Source organism: Drosophila innubila (genome assembly GCF_004354385.1).
Source record: "Drosophila innubila isolate TH190305 chromosome 2L unlocalized genomic scaffold, UK_Dinn_1.0 5_B_2L, whole genome shotgun sequence".
Classification (NCBI taxonomy): domain Eukaryota; kingdom Metazoa; phylum Arthropoda; class Insecta; order Diptera; family Drosophilidae; genus Drosophila; species Drosophila innubila.
The window spans coordinates 5,630,867-5,646,309 of NW_022995373.1; positions in this window are offsets into that span (position 1 = coordinate 5,630,867).

Consider the following 15,443-nt stretch of genomic DNA (forward strand, 5'->3'; position numbering starts at 1 on the left):
CTTATAGTCTCTGAGATCCTTTTGTTTATACGGACGGACGGACGGACAGACGGACAGACACACATGGCTATATCGACTCGGCTATGGATGCTGATCAAGAAAATATATACTTTATAGTGTCGGAGATGCCTCCTTCTCCCTATTACATACATTCCAACGAACACAATATACCCTTATACTTATTTTATAAGTAACGGGTATAAAAAGTTTTTCATACTAAGACTTGGATATCGCCCTATCGGTCCTTTGACTGCTTTATGATATGGTGGTTCGATTAGAACCAACTTTGGTCAATAACTATAAGTCTAACTTAAATGCATATTCTATTAGTTTGGTTACGATATCTCGTAAAACAAAAAAAAAATTCATACTAAGACTTAATGTTGGACCGATCGGTCCTATGACGGCTATATGATATAGTGGTCCGATTTGAACCAACTTTGGTCAGGATATAAAAAACCAAGTTAAATGCATATTGTATTAGTTTGGTTAAGATTTCTCATAAAACAAAAAAGTTTTTTACAGTAGAACTTGATTTTCGCCTGATTGGTCCTATGACATGATTCAAAACCCCTCAGCTAAAATTTAGGTTTCATATACCAAAAAACGCAAAATTTTACGTTCTACAACATACTTAAATTAAATAAAAATCGTTGGAACCGTTTTGTCAGAAATCGTAAAATGTAAGCTAAAAAGCTTTATTTCACCTGAAAAATGTTACCTGAGTTCTTTAGAAAAAAGTTTAAAGGTACGACTAAAAGCCCTCAAACACACCTTTCCAATCTGCAGCTTTTATGTTTTGGAAACTGTGGTCGTTTCAAATTTAGCGGAACAAACATTTCTAGATTTTCGAAATGGAATAAATCCCCATCATAACATCTAAGCTTTTTTACCGCTTTGATACAAACAGACAAACAGACAAGCAAACAAACTGACATTTCATTTTGAGAAGTCAATTAGAATTCTTAAAAAATAAAAAATGTTACCAAAAGGCCCCAACAGCCCCATTAGCTGCAATCATTAAAATTTTTTTCCTCCCATTTACACTCCCGCATCTTATGACCCATTTGTATGCCATTTTGTAAGATAGGACTAAATCTTTCGATCAGTATATAACTCGATCTGATCGGACAGTTAGCTGTATATATTGCTAGTTGCCTTTCGCACCCTTCGTGCTGCTTTCGTCACAAGCGCGTACTGCCTTCCGCAGTGATTCAGGTTATAAAAGCGCAAGTATTAAATTTCATAGTTTTCTGTGTTTTTAGATGTCCTAAAATAAATTTATTTTTGTAATAGTAGTCCCAAAAAGAATTTTTGGAGACTGATTTGTATAAATTAAGCATTAATTTCTACTAAAAAAATTCTGAATATATACATCTTTTTCCTTTTTATCCAACGAAATTGGAAAATGATTTGCATTTTCATATCTTTATCTGATGTCAGATGAACACCCCGTTTCCAGTGATTGATAAGCCGGCTAAGACATTTTATGCCATTTTTTTAAAGAAAACAAGTCCTTTTGCTATTTTTGTAAGGATCTACGCTTGCTTCAGCCGCTCTGCGATCGTAAAGCTTGAGTCGGAAATTTTCTATGCAAGAACCCTCTTGCATAATATGTTTGCATTAGTGGCATTCATGATCACGAAATTATAGGAAAGTCACTCATCATATAGTAGAATAGATTTCTTAATGCTTCTGCTCTACGTCCTTGGATTGTAACTGCCCATAAGGCCGTCCTTCCAATGTGATTATTGTAACATATTCCTCATTTATTTGGAGGCAACTGATTTCTATATATATACCATAGTGTAGTGCTTTAGCTCTTTCCTCATTGCGATTGGCTCTGAGGAGTGGTGGTACTCCAACATATATAGATGCCAGCCTACCGCAATTGTTACCTTTCCACAATACCAAATTTACGATAACTCCTTCAATCTTGGAGCAGAACTCGGCGGGAAGAAGACTGGATTTGAGGACTAGTTGGTTCAAGTGAATATCGAATGCTTTTGGGTTGAAGCATGCTGTTGTTGATGAGGATAGTTCTTCTATATCGATGGGTATAGGACCAACACTTCAGGTGAAACTGTTGCCTGAGTGTCTTGGGAAGCATTCAATGAGAAGATTAAATCTTGAAGAAATGCATCGGAATTATAAACTTCAATAATTTTCTAATGGTTTCGGAATAGTCTGGATTTCTAAATTAAATGTTGTCGACAACAGATAGCTGCCAAACTTATCATCGCTTCTACAGAATCTATCAAGTCAAGCAATTGTGCATTTAAAATTACATATAAATTAATATAATAGACACTTAAATTTAAGAAAATTGCATATTAATAGGTATATAAGTGATTCTCAACTCAAAAAAACTTTAGAAGCAAAAAACAGCAAAAGATATCGCTAAAAGTTGCGTGCGATGTTCCCTTGGGATGCAAGCGATGTGACATATTTTTTTCCGCTCAAACCGACAAGACCGTCTTAAGAATACTTCAAGTTTCATTTTTGTATTTATTTTTTTACAAAACATAAAAGAATAATATTAACTACTAGCATTCTAATTCTCAAAACGACAGACTTAGTCAATATATTTTTTTTGGCAATTGAAATTGCAATTTATTTGGTCAGAATTAAATTATGTATTTTTCACAATTGCAATGTTTAACAATATTCTGTAATAAACGGTTCATCAGAAAATATTCATATAAATTTCAAAACGTCAGAAAATCAATTCTAAACACATAATAAATAAACTCAGAAAGACAAGTTTTTTACTTTTACATTTTTAGTCTAAAAACGGAAGACCACGGTCTTACCCGTTAGTGGGTTAAGTTGCCCATAAAGTCGTCGTTTAAGACATTAGCAGCTGTGACTGCGCTGGTGACGCTCCGCTTGCGTAAACAGGCTGAAATATTATTTCGAATTTTGATCAGCTCTTACTTCTTATAGTTGAAGAACAATTTGTCTGTTCTATAACCTTGTCTGTCTGCATTGCAAAGCTCTGATCTAAAATTTTTTGTAAATTTTTCAGAAGACTTCCTTTTGACACCTGCATATATGCTTTGGAATGCCAGTTCTTCTGAATCAACATCGAGAATCACATCGCCTGGGACTATCGTGATTCTTGGTATACCTTCATTGGGTATATGGTCATTTTCGAGCAGAGTTTCTTGACCTCCAGGATTAATCTCTTCAGCTTCTAAATCCTCATCCAAATGCCTTGGCTCCACATCAACATTTTGCCCGGAGTTGGCTAATAGCGCCTCCACTAAGGCTGAGTCAGCTTGAGATGCCACAAAAGGAACAGTATCGGATGTGAAATCTGAAATCCACTGCTGGTTAATTGCAACATTATGATTTTGATACAAACTTTGAAAGGTCTTATGGTTTCTGCCATAAAATCATGACCATATTCCATTCGGCGTTTGAGGTGAAGTTGAACAACCTCAGACTCATGGAAAGCTCGTGGAAAAGACGTGACAGTTGTAGTTACTGAAATATGAACATTAGCAACAGCGCCTTTAATGACACTCTGTCGTTTATAACCTATTGTCTTAATAACCATAATTGTTAGGCGTGGAGAAATCAAACTTTTCTCCAATGTAGTTAGCCCCCTTAAAGAATCGTCCAGCTCGGGATAATCTAAACCATTTCTAATGGCACCCTTCGGATAAATGTTTTGGGTGATACTTTTGTGCAAGGGCATAGGCAGGCAGGTGGAGGGGGGCCGTTGCCCCCCTTTACTCATGACTAACAAACTTTTAACTTCCTAAATCCATTCAGGGCCGGTTTTCAATGTTTCCTTACATTTTATCAAAGATTTAATTTTAAATTTCACATTAATTTCTTTACATTTTACGTAAAAATATCTCTTAATAGTTATCAAACCTCTTAGCCAGACATTGAAAAATCGGCCATTGGAGGTGTTAAGCTTCACATCAGATAACCAAAAAATTTCAAACTTAGTGCTTGAAAGGTTTTGAGTATATATTTCAGCTGAGGTTATATTCACAAAAGATACAGAAAATATTAACAACATTTTTAATTATTGAAGTATTTGGTTAAAAAAAAAATTTTTAATTTGCTTTGCAGGTGTGATCCAGAAATCTCTAGGGATTTTAAAAAGAAATGTTTTTAAAAACAACCGTATGAAATATTGGTGTTCCTAAAATGTCGGAGATTTAATATTTTCGAACATATTTTTTTTTTGCTTTCTTTTTCAACATAAAAAAAATTTACTTCAATTTAATAAATATTTAATTTTGCCCAATCTCTCAAATTTTTTAGACAATTGAATGCCATGGTTTATTTTTTTCAGGAACACCAACAATTGATTTTATACCTTCATTGGGTATATGGTCATTTTCGAGCAGAGTTTCTTGACCTCCAGGATTAATCTCTTCAGCTTCTAAATCCTCATCCAAATGCCTTAGCTCCACATCAACATTTTACCCAGAGTTGGCTAATAGCGCCTCCACTAAGGCTGAGTCAGCTTGAGATGCCACAAAAGGAACAGTATCGGATGTGAAATCTGAAATCCACTGCTCGTTAATTGCAACATTATGATTTTGATACAAACTTTGAAAGGTCTTATGGTTTGCTTTTAATGGACAGTTTTAAGTTGATTTTTTTTTTTTTTGTTTAAAAGTCCATTAACACTTTTGTTAAAGTGAGCAAGTTTAGTGTATAAACAATTAAAAGGGGCATGAACAATTTCAAAAAGCAATCAAGTGCAATAAGATATATTGTGTGGCTCGTGACGCGACTTAATTAAAGTTATTAAAACTGAAATCAAATCGCGCCAGTCGTGCAAATAACGATTGTTGCTGCCTTCTTGCTGCTCTCTTTGCCCTGCCATTTGTTGGACGTCGTTTTGGCCTCTCGTTTTGAATATTATTATTTATTTTTTTTTTTTTTATTATTATTTATTTTTATTTATTTATGCACGATTAAAAGTAGTCGGCAAAGAAAAAATTAGCAAGTATAAAAATTAAGTTAAAGATTACAAATACAAATACAATTAAATATAAATTATGAACTGTAAAGAAAAAAAAATTTAAGTTAGGCCTGGGGTAAGCAAAAATTATAAATGATCCAACATTTGTTGCTAGGATTGGGGAAAACCCAGAAAAACCCAATCAGATCAATAAATATTAGTATTGTTAATAATAATAGAATGAATGTTAGACTAGTATAAAGTAACATAACAAGTTAATAGTATTAGTAAGGTCAGGGATTTAACAATAGGTATTAGAAAATTGCGGATTTTAGGGAAGAGAGAGGGAGAGAGAGGTCTGCGGAGAAAACGTGAAAGTGGCTATTATAGGTAGTGCATAAAACACGAAACGAATCATGTGAAGCGTAATCAGTTGTGTATGTAGATAAAAATAAAGGCTTGTAATTCCTAGTAGACCTGCGGGGGACCGAAAAGGTGAGGCGGGCCAGAAGGGAACTACAATCAATCTCGCCAATAATCAATTTGTGAAAAAAACAACACCAAGAGTTTTCCTACGATTAATTATAGACGGAAGATTGAGAAGACGAAGCCTATGGGAGTACGGTGGTAAACGAAGGTTGGGATCCCAGTTAAAACCACGTAAGGCGAAAAGCAAAAATTGCTTTTGAACTGATTCAATTCGATTCTGGTTTATTTGATACTGTGGGCTCCAAATGCATGAACAGTATTCCAGGATGTGACGAACTAAAGAGACGTAAAGGAGTTTGGTGGTGAAAGTATCATTAAATTCTTTCGACCAACGTTTAATAAAACCAAGTACTCCTTTGGCGTCATTTACTATAGTGAAGATGTGCAAATCGAAGCATAAATGCAATCAAATAAAACTCCAAGATCCTTTTTAGATTTTATACGTTGCATAGGGGTATTGTCAATCGTATAAGAACCTAATTAGGGCCTAGTACCACTAAATGTCATGAACATACACTTTGAACAATTCAGATACAACTTATTGGCCGAGCACCATAGTTGCATAGCGTTCAATTCGTCTTGCAGCCGATTATGAAGAAGGGGGTAAGTGTATGAGAAGAAAAGCTTTACATCATACGCATACATTAAAATATATGAATGGGAGAGAATAGTGGGTAGATCGTTAATGAACAGAGTAAAAAATAAAGGCCCCAAGTGACTACCTTGAGGTACACCAGAAGTAACGTGAATCGAACTCGAAATGGTTGACCTAAGAAGCACTTTTTGGGTCCTACCTTTAAAGTAGGTGGAAACCCAACGAGCAAAGGCGGGAGGGAAGCCTATGCAATTAAGTTTGTAAAATAAGAGGTCATGGTTCACAGAGTCAAAGGCTTTACTGAAGTCAGTGTATATGACATCAGTTTGCTTTTTCTCTGAAAATGCATTATTTACCAGGGAGGTAAATTCAAGCAAGTTGGTCGTAGTGGACCGACCCTTAATAAAGCCGCGTTGTGCAGGGGAAATAATCGATTACAGAGATGCTGCAAAGAAGAAACAAGGATTTTTTCAAATAATTTAGGAATGGCTGATAGCTTTGCAATGCCTCTGTAGTTCGAAATATCAGACTTACCACCTTTTTTGTGGAGGGGAATGATATAAGATTCTTTCCAAGGATGTGGAAAGATTGAAGATTCAAGGGATAGATTAAAAAGCTTATGCAACGGAGCAGCTAAAGAAGAACAGCATTCCTTAAGGAGACAACTAGGAATGTTGTCTAGCCCAGGAATGAAAGAAAATTTTAAAGAGCAAATAGAAGAGATTTTAGTGTTATCAGAAATAGAGGGAACAAACATAGTGTTTGATTAAAAAATAGAATAAGGATAAGATGAGTTGGAAGTGGAGATTGGAGAATAGGTGGATTGAAAAAAGTTAGCAAATAGTTCAGCAGCTGCAGGGTCGTTGCTGGCATTATCTATCCCATTAAAAAAAGAGGAAACTGGGGATTTACGCTTCGAGTTAACAAATTTGTAAAATTGTTTAGGGTCACGGGAAAACTGTCTTTTGCATCGAGTTAGATAATTCTCGTAGCATAGCGAGTTTAAATTGCCGAAGTCCCACTTGGCTACTGTGTACTTAGACCAGTCAAGACTCGAGCCAGACTTCTTATATTTTCTAAAATATTTAGATTTAATATTCTTTAAATAAGAGAGTATAGGTGTAAACCAAGGAGGCTTTATAGAACCAGACGGTGGAACATAATTTGGAATGCACACATCTAAGAGTGCATTTAGGGTCTCATAGAAAGAACTAAGGGCAATATCAATGTCAGTAGCTTTCTCTAAAAAACATCAGTCGGTAGCAAGGATAAGTTCATTAAGCAATGAATAATTTCCCTTGTAAAAACAACGACGAGGTGATTGCTGACATAAAAGAGGTGGACTGAAAGGTTTTGATATTGAGATAGAAATTTCTAGAGTAGGGTGATGTAAATCTTCAGGGATACTTAATGGTGATACCCTAGAAACGGCAGTATTTGCAAAATTATTAATACAAACCAGATCAAGAATTCAATCATTATGATTTCTTATTGAATTCATTTGAAACATTGAGAGGTCAAGCAAGTTATCTAAAAAAGTATCTTGGTTTAAGGGAACAAGGTAATTTGTGCTACTGAAAAATGATCAAGAAATTTTAGGCAAATTAAAATCACACAGCACAATAAATAAATCATTGTCTTTGACTTGAAGATTACTTTCTTCAATTCAGGTGAAATATTGCAAGTAAACTGCCGGAGAAGCTTTTGGAGGGACATAAGAGCAGGTGATAAAAATTGATCGAGTTGAAAAAGTTACTTTGACAGCAACAATTTCAATATCAGTAGTCACATTAAAAGTTATGCGTTCTGACTGAAGTGCCGATTAAGTGGCAATAAGTACGCCACCACTTCGAGTCGGTCGATCATTTCTATATAAAAGATAATTATTTGACATAACTTCAGAATCAGATACTGTAGGACTTAACCAAGTTTCTGACAAAGCAATTATATCAGAATCAAAGGACATACTACTCAAATATAGATTTTTAAGCTTAGGAAGTCTCTAACTTTTTTATAATAAGTACAGGCAAAATCGGGCCGCAGGTCTAGTTTTTTGAAGCCGTACTAGCGGGCTCCTGTACGTTGGAACTGCCGGCTGTAAGAGATACAGGAACATGAACAATCATATGAGGTGGCTAAAATTTTGGATCACAAATGACAGTAAATGAGTCGTGATGGACACTTATTTTAAAAGATGCTATTTCACAGGGCGTAGCAAAATTAAATTTAGTGATTGAGACATTAGCAGAGACTTTGCTAGAAATGTATGCCTCTACATTTTCACAAGTAGTGTCCGAGGATAACCTAGGCACAATTTTTGCTTACGAGGAGCAACAACATTTAAAATAGGGATCTCAGATGAATCAGTTCTATTGCTAGGCGCTGCAGTACGAGGAGGTCTACCCTTCCGACCAGATCCAGCCCGCACCGAAGACACGATGACTTGGACTGATTCAGTTGACTGAGTGATAGAATCTCCTGTAGAAGGTGTAGGAGAATTTAATAGGTTTTTAATACCAGGAGAGGCCGATAAAACCATATTGGCGAAGCGTCTTGATATTGACGAGATGCCAATGGAGTCACGGGAGGCTGAGTAACCGGTATGTTAGGGGGAACTGATAAAAATTGAGAATCAGGTGGTGAGTTAAATTTATATTGGCTAAGCAATTCCAGACTAGAGTTAAAATCACTCGAAAGAAGCTTATGGTGCATTTACACTAGTTGATAAACAAGTCAACGTTGATATCAACTTTATCAATCCTAGTGTGAACAGCTGTCAACTTGATCAACTGTTGCGTTGACAGTAGATTGACAATGCGAGAATCATCAATTGTTGCTCTGAGTGTAAACACAGTGTAAACACTTTGTGTCAACAGTTGAAGACACAATCGGCGCGTTGACAACACAAAATTAAGTTGAGCTCGTGTTCATTCTTTTGCTTTGTGTTGACAAACTTTATGTACAGATTGGAGGTAGCAACACTTCGCTCGCCATCCGATTTATTTAATGTTGTCTGTTATTTCAAGTGTGCAGTCTATAAAAAAGCAGGCTTGCGAATATTTGGCGAACACCAAAGAGGATGATGAGTTTGATCTCTGGGGCAAATCAGTTGCAGCAACTCTTCGCAACAATGCCGCTGCCGTGCGCTTGGCTAAGTCCAAAATGAATATCGTTATGGCATCACTTGAAGCCGGAGAGCTTACCAGCTCCATCCCCTAACCCCTAATTTTGTTTGACCTGAATTGATCTCAGAATATAATTATTAGTGCCTTAACATCGACAAACGATACATTATTGTTAAAGTTTTAAGTTTTTAAAATGAAATAATTAAAAGTTTTTGTTGCCTTAAGAAAATCACCCTTCAATGTTTTGTAAAAGGCATCGCAGCTTTCTTGTATAATTAACGAAATGGAGGGTACCGACATTTTAAGCAAGAAGCTTAAGCTGTGCATGCTATCCCCAGTGGCCAAATAACGAAGAGTCACAGTGAGCCGCTCTGCGGCAGATATAGATTTTCGGAGACTTGTGTCCGCTTTTTGAATGAAAGGCTTCACACGTTCAAGCAAAAAATCAAAATCGTCTGGGCTCATTCGGACAAAGTCCTTAAAACGATCAGGACTATTCGATCGAAATATTGTCTCAAATGATCGGAAAAAACCACTTTCGCCTCGATCCAAATAGAGTTCTTGAACCCACATTGCTCGCTTGCGTTTTTTTAGCTCTTGCTCTTCCTCGTCCTCAAGAGCTAAAACCAAAATCACTGCTGCCGCTATTTTGCTCTTCTTCGCTGTTGCCATTGTTCTGATTTTATCGTAAGGTAAACAAATTGCATATGAATTAGTTTTAAAATACATATGCATAAGTACTTACCACTTTTTTACTTTTCTCAATTATTAAAACAACACAATATCGATTAAAATCAGTTTCGATACATTCACAACGTGAATGTCAACGAATGTGGATATCAACTGGTGTAAATTACTCTCAACTTCAATATCAACGCGTTGGCGTTGCTCAACTCGAAAATTAGTTGGCAACCCGGTTTTTTTGTCAACTCTATCAACTAATGTAAACACAACAAATGCGTTGACGTTGGATATCAATTGTTGATATAGCTAGAATTGACGCTGCATCAACTAGTGTAAATGCACCATTAGCCATTTTATTAAATTTAGAGAATTGGTTTCTCACAGAATTATACATTCTTGAGAAATCAATTTGTAAGTCGATTCATACTGAACATGACCATTTCACTTCACCAAATTCCTTTTTCGAAACGGCAATGATCTTATTACATTCTCGACCTATAAGACCATGATGAAATTATATTAGGTGGTGGCTTCGCTCGACGCTGCTTTTTTTTTTTGGGGCCACGATTGCCCAGTACTAATGCAAATGTCGTCGTGATGTGCTTTAATTAATAAAAATAAAAAATACATTCCATTGCTTTTTATTTTGATTTTTTTTATTTCACAGCACACAAAACGAAAATGAGTTAACAGTATACAAAACCAAACAAATTCAAAATCGTGGCCCCGTAAGAGAGCGAAGCCACCACCTAATATAATTTCATCATGTGTAAGACCAGCACACTTTGCATGCATGATATTCTCACACAACCAACAATAAATAAATCTCGGTTGCTCAGAATCATCAGCACACTTGATAGTGCAGTTTTTCTTGCAGCACGACATATTTCCAACAGGGGTTAAACAGATACTGAATAGGCAGAATAGGCAGAAATTGCGCACTTAAATAGAGCGGAAGGCACTCAAATGAAGCTCTAAACAAGAGAGCAAAACACAAAACAATTTGCTTGTGAGAGCGCGCAGCTAAACAGAAACGAAATGCAACAGTGAACACACACACAAACAAATGTATTAAGATGTGCGAAGAACCGAAACTGAGATATGGAGATGTAAACACAAACAAAAACAATCGCTGTGCTTACAATAACAACAAACTTGTGTGAGCGAGGTTTAAAGCAAAATCCGAAATACACAAACAAACACACGCACAAGAATGTAATTATTTAAGGGCAACTGCAAAACTAAGTTTAGCAAAAATAAAATGCTGTATATTAGGACCACAATGCACAAATGATTACAACTTACACAGCATGTCGATAGCTCGTCACTTATGCACAGTTTTAGATCAACAAATATAAAAACGGTGTGTTATAATTCAAGGTAACGGATTGAAATTTAGGAGCCAAGTAAAACACGTCTGATTCGCTCAAACAAAGAACTCTCTCTTTAGTCTCTGTTGGTTACTGCAATCTTCGTTGTAAATGCCAAGGAAAGTAGCGTCGGAAGTACAACGCTCGCGCCAGCAGGTACTATGCTAGAAATTGAAAGCCTAACAACCACAAATTGCGTTGGTTGTGCTAATAAAGTTAAAGCTTTCAATTCTTGGCACATAAGTAAAGTAGTTGAGCATTGAATAAATTTGAATGCACTAAAATATAACCACTTTGGAGATTTGTATTGTTTACTTTAATAACAATAAATGGGCGATTTAGTGCTTTTGAGCGATTGTTAAATTAATAAGCATAAATTAATTGCTATTTTAATTTCACTTCGCTCAGTTGTTCGTTTACCCTCTCACTTGCAATCGCAGCTGTTTGTAACCAAGCGCTTGCGTACAAGTGCATTAAGCACACACACACACACACACATAATGCGTCCCAGACGACCCCGTCCCTACAACTAAAGGAGAAGCTGATATCTAAACCAACAAGCAGCAATAAACAGAAGAATCAAAACCAGCCCCCAAAAAGTGCAACTAGCGCACTTCAGATACCCGAGCCCCGACGTATAGTCAAGTGGCGGCGAACGCGGTAGACAACCGAGGCCATTTAGAGGAAGTCCCAGCCAATGCGAAGAGCAAGCCAGAATGGCACAAGGTCAAGCCCAGAAACAAGCCAGCACCTAGGCGCAGGAGCCGCCCAGACGCTTTACTGGTCAAATGCAAAAACTCAGATGACTATGCTAAAGTCCTTGCCTCTGTGCAGACCAGCAACGAGCTTCAGCAGTACAAGGAGAACGTATGCGCTGTACGGCGTACTGCTGCAGGGGAAGTTTTTTTCCAAATGAGTAAGACTGCTGATGATGCCACAAACAAGCTACACGAAGCTGTACAAAAAGCCCTGGGGGAGACAGCTAAAGGTGATCAGGTAAAGGTGATCTCGGAGAAGGTACGTGTTGAGATTAGAGATCTCTCTGAAAGGGCAACAGCTGACGATGTCACACTGGAGGTGCTCAAACATATCGAGGGCGATTTACCTGCAGAGTCGGCGCCAAAACTACGTAAAGGCTACCGTGGCACACAGATAGCATCGATGTTTCTCCCACAGGCAATTGCAAACACATTGCTAACGATGAGAGTAATTCGTATAGGTTGGACAGTATGCAGCATACGCAGCCTGATCGATCCACGTAGATGCTACAAGTGTCTTGAATTCGGACACACGGCTGCCTGATGCAGAAGCAAACATGACGCATCTTAAAGCTGCTTCAACTGCGGTGGAGAGGGCCATCCATCCAAGGATTGCAAGGAAAATGCGTGCTGTATACTCTGCACTAGAATTGGAGCTCAAAAAACGGGACACCACACACTTAGCAAGGGCTGCCCGTTCTACACGAAGGCAATAACAAAAATAAAAAATTAAGTTTCTGCAGCTTAATTTAAACCACTGTAGAGCAGCAGAGGATTTGCTAACGCAGACAGTGCGCGAGAAGGCCATCGATGTAGCCACCTTGTGTGAGCCATACAAACCGAAGCAGGATGGAAGCTGGCTACAAAATCAAAGTGCTGGAGCAGCAATGTGGAGCTGTGCTGATCCGCCATTCCAATTAAGAGAGCAAAGCACGGTAGGAATGGAATGGAATCTGCATTTATAGCTGCTATATTGCACCAAGCATCCCGATCGCGGAATACGCCGAAATCCTCTATGAAATTGTAGTTGACGCGAGATCACGGTCGCCAGTAATCATTGCTGGAGACTTTAATGCGTGGGCCACCGAATGGTGTAGTATCCGTACCAACTCAAGGGGTTGGCTACTCATTGATGCATTTGCAATACTCAATGTATCTCTGTTGAATTCAGGAAATGCGCAAACCTACACTAAGGCAGGTAGGCTCGAATTGCCAGGTGGGCTGTGTCTAACCTGTATACGCAAGGTGCATGGCATAAGGCCCAAGGTCATAGCGCTATGACACATTTAAAAGTGTCACATCGCCCGCACCGAAAATGTCACAGCGCCCGTGGGCCTTATGACATTTTCGACCTGGGTCATAACGCCCTCAATTTCTTAAAACTTGCAAAGCTTATCAAGAATCAATGAAAGTACCGTTATTAAAGGTACAGTTTAATGTGTTATCTCGTCTGCAATCGCGCTTTACATGTTTTTGGCACAATAATATTCTATTTAGTTTGTGATTGATCTCGAAACTAAGTGCACGTGAAATGGAATCTATTTATGAATATAAAATTGTACCTGGATTTAGAAAAAATTATAAGTTGCTGCTTCTTACAAACCAGCAACAATTGTTTAAAATTAAAAGTGTTTTGAAGGAAAGTTCGCGTTATATTTGTTACATAAAAGACTGTAGTGTTTCCGTGGCCTTGTCCAATAGTGGTGTGTGTACTCAAATGAGTCACGAGAGCAGCCACAACCATGCTTCTCCCCAAGACCTAATAAAAAGGCTAGAGCTAATTAACAATGTGAAAAGTGAATGTGAGCAAACAAATTTAAAAAGAAAAGGCGTGCGCGACATCTTCTACGAAGAATGCCTTAAAAGCGGGGAAGCGGCTTCTTCAGTTGCTTTTCCTAAAATAAGACGGCAATTGTTTAGGATCCGGAGTAAAAACGCGATGCAAAACCCCAAGTCGCCAAGTGAAGTCAAATTGCTATTTGAAGATGACGCTTTCCAGGAAGAATATGGCAGTTCTAAGCAAAATCAGCTACCTTTTTATAGGTCCACTATTGTGGAAGAAAACTTTGCTTATTGCATTTTCCTATCGCCAAGCATTGTGCAGATGATTGAAAGTAGGCCAGGAAAACGCCACTTTTTCATAGAAGGAACATTCGATACGGTGCCTTCTTGCGGCTTTAAACAATTGCTAATTGTTCATTATCAATTCAGGAACCATGTAAGTATATAAATATATACAGTTTGTGCGATATTTAACCAAATAAGTTCATGTCCATTTTTATTCTAATTGCAGACTTTTCCATTTATTTACATTTTGATGACGAGAAAGACAAGAGAGGTCTACGAGCACCTGTTCGCATTTTTGAATGCCAACTTTTTAAAGTTTCAGCCGAAAAGCTTTACCACAGACTATGAGATAGCTTTGAGAAAAGCGTTAAAAACTGTGTTCCCAACGGCAACGATAAATGGCTGCTGGTTTCATTACTGTCAATACGGACTGCTACAAATGGTACAGGACGTTTCTCAGCTTGCCATTAATTCAGCCTCCGAAAATTCTGGAAATGTTTACAATTTTGAAAGACCAATTGTTGGAGCTGCCAAAAAATAGGCACGACATTTTGAAACGTTTTTTAAATTACTTTGAAAAGGAATGGATGGTTAAAGTAAGATTATTTTTCTTTTTTAATAGTTTTTCTTATTCATGTATTTTTACTTTTCCCCAGACCACACCTGATGTATTCTCTGTGCGCGCTCAGGTTATGCGAACAACAAGCTCATTGGAGTCCTTCAACGCTGCATTAGCTCGGAAATTGCAAAAGCATGGCCGCTTCGACCAATTCCTCGAAGTTATTCAAGATGAGGATTATGCTACAAGCGTAATTTTAGCTAATGCTCTGGATGGCGACTTAACCGCGCTAAGCGCAAAGCGAAAAAAGCAGAGAATCAAGGACAGCAAAATAGAAGAGCTTCTCAGGGACTTGGAGAGCGCAACAATATCTTTAAACGAGTTTTTTGGCAGCCTAATTAATCAACAAAATGATTTGATTAGGTTGGACACCACATTTGAAGAGCAGTCATGCTCAGATAATACTGAAGATGAAGATGAGGACAATACTTTACACTTCAGTCAAATGGCTGAAGTTCTTAAATGTATAATTTGCCTTGAAACTCCGCGTGATGTGGTACTATTACCTTGTAGCCACTTCAAAATATGTTTTGAGTGCTACAAAATAATAAAAATTAAAGCAACGAAGTCTCTATTGCTCTGCCCATATTGCAGGCAAATAGTAGACAGCCAAATCAAAGTTTATCAATAATGTTTAAATGAAATGTTAACACAATTTTGTATTTAAATTTACTTTATTAAAAGCGCAAGCAAAAATTTTTTTACATAAAAATCGCGCGATTTTTATGTAAAAAAATTTTTGCCTGAGGCGCTTTTTAGCATACCACGCTGAGATTAAAGGCCATTACAACTTTTACTTTTTT